The sequence below is a fragment of the Castor canadensis genome, chromosome 9 (genome assembly GCF_047511655.1).
Source record: "Castor canadensis chromosome 9, mCasCan1.hap1v2, whole genome shotgun sequence".
NCBI classification, from domain to species: Eukaryota; Metazoa; Chordata; class Mammalia; order Rodentia; family Castoridae; genus Castor; species Castor canadensis.
Genome location: NC_133394.1, coordinates 123,028,259 through 123,034,584, shown reverse-complemented (window position 1 = coordinate 123,034,584; position 6,326 = coordinate 123,028,259). Strand labels below are relative to the sequence as shown.

At 44.1% G+C, this 6,326-nt stretch overlaps 1 long non-coding RNA gene across 1 annotated transcript; it reads left to right on the top strand.

The window, feature by feature from the left end:
* Positions 1-1,474: 1,474 nt before the first annotated feature.
* On the top strand, positions 1,475-5,841 carry LOC141410989 (uncharacterized). Its single transcript, XR_012435825.1, has 2 exons — positions 1,475-3,583; positions 5,705-5,841. It is a non-coding gene; the product is annotated as an uncharacterized lncRNA (long non-coding RNA).
* The last annotated feature ends 485 nt before the right edge of the window (positions 5,842-6,326 follow it).

Here is a 6,326-nt window from a genome sequence, read left to right as displayed (position 1 = left end):
GAAGCCAACCCAGGCAAATAGTTTGCAAGACCCTATCTCAAAAATACCCCTCACAAGGAAAAAAAAAAAAAAAAACCTTCACAAAAAAGGGCCGATAGAGTGACTCAAGGTATAGGCCCCGAGTTTAAAACCCAGTACCAAAAAACCAAAACAAAACAAAAAAACAAAGTAAATTGGGAGCTTGGCTAAAGCAGGAAGACACCTGCTTTGCAAGCATGAAGATCAAACTCCAGTCCCACCAAAAGAGAAAGAGAGAAAGCAAACTTGCTCTTCCTCTGCCTTTTTCTTCGATTCGGGTACTCCATGTGTTAGATGATAACTTCTGGTATTGATACAGGCATTACTGGTTCAAATGCTAATCTCCTCAAGAAGCATCCTCACAGACACACCTAGAAATAATGTTTCTATTATTTCTATGCTTTGGGCATCCCTTAGCCTAGTCAATCACCCCATCTTTCCCCCCATTCAAATTATCACAAGTCCTGTAATATAACCTTCTAGTCAGCTTAAATTTTGGCATTCTCTCTTTTTTTAGTACCTATGTTTACATCAGAGTCTAGACTAACCCAATAATTTCTTGTTATCATTTGAGTTTTCTATTTTTGGTGTGATTGGAGTTTGAACTCAGGACTTGGCACTTACAAAGCACATACTGTACCACTTGAGCCCGAGCCATACCTCCAGTCCATTTTGCTCTGATTATCTTAGAGAAGGGGGTCTTGCAAACTATTTGCCCAGGCTGGCCTCAAACCTTGATTCTAAGCCTCCCAAGTAAGTAGGATTATAGGTGTGAGCCACCAGCACCAGTTTCTATTATTTTTTCCTTAACCCAACAATCTCTACATTGGTCACTTTGCCTAGAGTCAAGTTCGTGACATGTAACAGTGCCATTCCTTTGCAAGTTTACGCCCCCCACTTTGACCCAGCACTTTCACTTCTAAATAGAAACCACATCTAAATGATTAAGCTGTTAAATGCCATGCCGGCCCATCCTAGCTACTAAGGAGGCAGAGATCAGGAGGATCATGGTTTGAAGCCAGCCTGGGCAAATAGTTCGAAAGACCCTATCTCAAAAAAAATCATTACAAAAAGGGCTGGAGGAATGGCTCAAGGTGTAGGCCCTGAGTTCAAGCCCCAGTACCTCAAAAAAAAAAAATTAAAAAGATTTTCGTTGCCTACTAAGACCCTGCCTCAAGCAAGCAAGCAAACAAATGAAGCTAACTGCCAAATAATGTTTCTTTAAAGACCCAGAACATTGGGTGACCTTCAGATTAAATTAGAATCTATAACCATTTCCCCCTCCCCCTTATTCTTCAGTTCTGTGCATCAACTAACCCAAAGCATGTAAATTGCTGTGAATTTACATTAACTTGCAGAAGAGCAATATATTTGTGTAAATAAGCACAGGGCCAGACATGATGGTAACTGCCTGTAATTCCAGCATTTAGAAGACTGAGACAGGAGGACTGTAAGTTTAAGGGTAGCCTGTGTGCTATGGTTTGGATATGAAATGTCTCTCAAAACACTCATGTCCTAAAGGCTGGGGGTGTAGTTCAGTGGTAGAACCCTTGAGTAGTATACATGAGAGCCTGGGTTCAATCCCCAGCACTGCAATAAATAAGTAAATAAATATAAATAAGTAAATAAACTCTTTGCAGGACTAGGTTTAAATTCCTTGACATCCGTACTTCACAATCTACTTTACTGGTTGTACAACATCATCGATCACCTCATTGTTTCCTGCACACACCAATATCTTGGACATGGTGGTTTTGGTGCCAGGGATATCCTCTTTGTCTTAAGTTTTTTGTTTGGTTTTATTTTTCAGTGCTGGGGCTTGAACTCAAGGCCTACACCTTGAGCCACTCCACCAGTCCTACTTTTGTAATGGGTTTTTTTGAGATAGGGTCTTGCAAGCTATTTGTCCAGGCTGGCTTGGAACTGCCATCTTCCTGATTTCTGCCTCTTGAGTAGCTAGGATTACATGTGTGAGCCACCAGCGCCTGGCCTGTCTTAACTTCTTTTTGCATACTTTATTAATTTTTATTAGCTATTTCAGATGTGCTGACTGCAGTGTTTACTGGTGCTCTGTGACACTCTGCTTAATGCCACAGTGAGAATAACCTCCTCTGCACTATTTCACTCCCAGGCACCTACTTCGGTTGCCCCACATACTGTTATGTTGTTTATTGACATGACTATCTTCCCAACTGGACTGTTAGTGCCTTTGAGGCACAGCCTGACTCACAGTCATGATCCAAAGCAAAAGACAAAGACTGCCATGTGGTAGGTGTTCTGGAATAGTTTACTGCACTGAACTGAAAACCCTGCCCTAAGAAAAGAACTTAGGGCAGGTGCAGTGGCTCACTAATATACCACTACTCAGGAGGCAGAGATCAGGAAGATTGCAGTTTAAAGCCAGCCAGGGCAAACAGGTGAAGAGACCCTATCTAAAAAAATACTTAACACAAAAAAACAGGACTGGTGGAGTGGCTCAAATGGTAGAGCACTTGCCTAGCCAGTATGAGGCCCTGAGTTCAAACCCCAGTACCACCAAAAAGAGAGAGAGGGAGCACGCAAGAACTTAGGGCAGAGAAGAGATGAATCACTGACAATGTGGAGCATGAATGTTGAACTGGCTAGGTTTTCAGATGCTCTTCCAAAGAGTCAGTCCTGAGTTATCTTGTTTAAGTTTTGAAATCCCATAAACTAAGCAACTGAACATAGATTTTAACCTCTTTGAAGAGGACTTTTTGCTTGCCATTCAGGGAAATACAAAATAATGCAAATACATTTTTTAAATAGAAAACACATGGACCGGACACCAATAGCTCACACCTGTAATCCTAGCTACTCAGAAGGCAGAGATCAGTCTTTGCCAGTCCAGGCAAAAACCCATCACAAAAAAATAAGCTGGTGGAGTGGCTCAAGGTGAAGGCCCTGAGTTAGAGCCCCAGTCGTTGGGGCGGGGCGGGGGGGACAGACATATATATATATGTCGGAGACAAGGCTCCCTTTGTGAGCCATTCTGTCTTGACCTTGCCCTGGAACATTTTGCGGTTGTTTGCCTTCCTGGGACATCTTGCATTTCTCCGAACATCCTTTGTTCATGCAAATACCCTGCGGTGTCGCACCACCCGCCCGACTTCTCCATCTCCAGCACAAGATGGCGCCGTCCCTGCTTCTCTTCTGGGAGTTTACCTTGCCGCCGGCACGAACGTGCACCCTATCAGAAGTCCTATAGCAGAACCAGCCAACCAGCCTGCACCTCGTCATACCCCTCACTCCCTCAGCACATAAATACCCCTGTGTGAACAATAAAATTTTGCAGCTTGATCAGAACTCCTGTCTTGCTGTCTCCTTCGTGTCTCTTGTCCCTTCATTCTTCCCCTTCTAGGTTCGCTACCCACGCTGATGTGTCCTGCAGGACGGGACATCTGGCGCCCAACGTGGCTGTAGCTATTCCTTTGATTGCGGGGAGAACACCGTCCTCCGGGAAGGCTTGGGCCCAAGCAGAGTTCGCGATCGCCTCGGCAAACGCAACCGAGAGACAGATCCAGGAGGAGAGTGAGGACGGCGAACGGTGAGTGACCCACCCTGGGACAAGCAGTGTCGTCACATGATTTGTTTCTTTCAGGCCTCAAGGAGGCCCTCAAGACACGAGGGGCGCGTGTTAAGAAAAAGACTTGAGGTCATTATTTTGTTACATAGGAGATTTATGTCCTTGGTTTCCTCTCGAAGGAACCATTGATGGTAAAAGATGGCTCCGGGTCGGAGACTGTTTAAAAGACTATTATGAATCTTTTGGCCCCGAAAAGGTCCCTGTGACCGCCTTTTCTTATTGGAACTTGATTAATGACATTCTCAAAAGTGCACCCTTTGATAATGGTACTTTAAAACTTGTTAAAATTGGGCAAAATGCTATGCAGACGGCTTCCCGCCCTCCTACAGGGGTCTCTGACGATGGAGGACCCACGGATGCTGTCAAACATCTTCAAATAATCGAGCTTTTAAAACCCCAAATCCCTGAACTCACATATCACCCCTTAATGTTGCCCAAATCTCAGATTCCAGATTTAGATCCCAATACATTAGATATTTTGGGAAGTACCTTCTCCTTGCTTAACACTTCCAACCCCACCCTTGCTAAGGATTGCTGGCTTTGCATGACCACAGGAGCAATAATGCCCATGGCAATACCTGTTAACTCCACCGTAAATAATCAGGATACCTGCCAATCTGGACTTCCCTTTAAAGTACAGCCTATGGATGCACCTACAGTATGCCTTCAAGGCAGGATGCAAAATAATTCTTATGATATTGACGTTGGGGTTAGTTCTTTTGGAAATTGCTCATCAGTTCTAAATTATTCCTCACCTACCCCAGCTCTTTGTCCCCCCAACGGTACAGTTTTTTTGTGTGGAGGAAACTCAGCCTTCCCCAGGCTTCCAGCAAATTGGACTGGTGGCTGTGTTGTTGCCTTATTACTCCCAGATATTACTGTTGTCTCAGGAGATGAACCTCTGCCCATTCCTAGCTTAGACACCTTAATTAAAAGACATAAACGGGCAATACAAGCCTTACCGCTCCTTGCCAGCCTTGAAATAACAGCAGCTATAGGCACAGATACAGCTGGCTTAGGCACGGCTATACACTCTTACCGTCGCCTATCTCAACAACTTATAGATGATGTACAAACTCTATCTGGAACCATTAAGGATTTACAGGACCAAATAGACTCCCTGGCAGAAGTGGTCCTTCAGAACAGGCGAGGCTTAGATCTGCTAACAGCCAACCAGGGAGGTATCTGCTTGGCCTTAGGGGAAAGATGCTGCTTTTATGCCAATAAATCAGGCATAGTACGCACCAAAATTAAACAGCTTCAAGAAGATTTAGAAAAGAGACGAAGGGAGCTATTTGAAAACCCCCTCTGGACTGGGCTTAATGGAATTCTACCCTACCTTCTTCCACTATTAGGCCCCTTGCTAGGTCTACTTTTAATTGTGATCATAGGGCCCTGCATTATAAACAGGCTGATACAATTCATTAAAGAACAAATTAACACCTTAGCCTCTAAGCCTATACAGGTCCATTATCATCGCCTGGATATGGAAGACCGTGCTCCTGAGACCTTCCTTTCAATAGAAACTCGCTAAATGCTCCATCTGGGTTTCCAAATTTTCTCTCTGCCACCCCCTCTTCTTATATAACATTCTTGACCACTCATCGCCCATTGGGCCCTCCTCCACTGGGCCCCTCTGCTTGGGGGAGGCAGCACCCAGGGAGAGTGATCATAAAGGCTTTTCTAAACGAGGGTGCAGGTAAGACTGCAGGAGGGTGGATCCTAGGATCTCCAGACCCAAGACCTCTGTATGACATGCCCTGGTGCATGGCGGTTGGCGTGCTCCTAAAAAATCCGCCTCCTCAAAAAACATGCCGAGGAGATTCTCTTGAGAACTTAGCAAGGACGCTTGCTTACAAAGCAAAAATGATCTCCACCCTGAGGAACTGGGCCTCTGTCATCCCCTCTCAATAAGCCGACATATTCTGGTCATGTTTGTATAAGATTAAGGGGGAAATGTCGGAGACAAGGCTCCCTTTGTGAGCCATTCTGTCTTGACCTTGCCCTGGAACATTTTGCGGTTGTTTGTCCCAACTTCTCCATCTCCAGCACAAGATGGCGCCGTCCCTGCTTCTCTTCCAGGAGTTTACCTTGCCGCCGGCGCGAACGGGCACCCTATAGCAGAACCAGCCAACCAGCCTGCACCTCCTCATACCCCTCACTCCCTCAGCACATAAATACCCCTGTATGAACAATAAAATTTTGCAGCTTGATCAGAACTCCTGTCTTGCTGTCATCCTTCGTGTCTCTTGTCTCTTCATTCTTCCCCTTCTAGGTTCGCTATCCACGCTGATGTGTCCTGCAGGACGGGACATATATATATATTCAATCAAGTATTGAAACGTAAAGCTAATTTACCTCTCCAGAGTGATTGAATACAGTCTTCACTATTAAAATAGTATCTCTTCTTTTTCCTGTATTATTATATTTTGTACTTTCTGAGAACTGGAACTCACATTCTGTTCCTGTCATTTGAAAAGGACTCATTTTGATAATAAAATCATTGAATTACTGTCTGAAACTACATTTTAGATGAAATATTATAAATAGGATACATCATGAATTACAGCTGTTACATAAGAGAACAGCAATAAAAATGCTTTGGAATAGTTAAAAATATTTTCAAAAAACAAGGACTTTATTCCACTGTCTGTGATGTATTTTAATAGGTTAGTCCAAAAATACTGCTAGTGTTTTGTAGTAA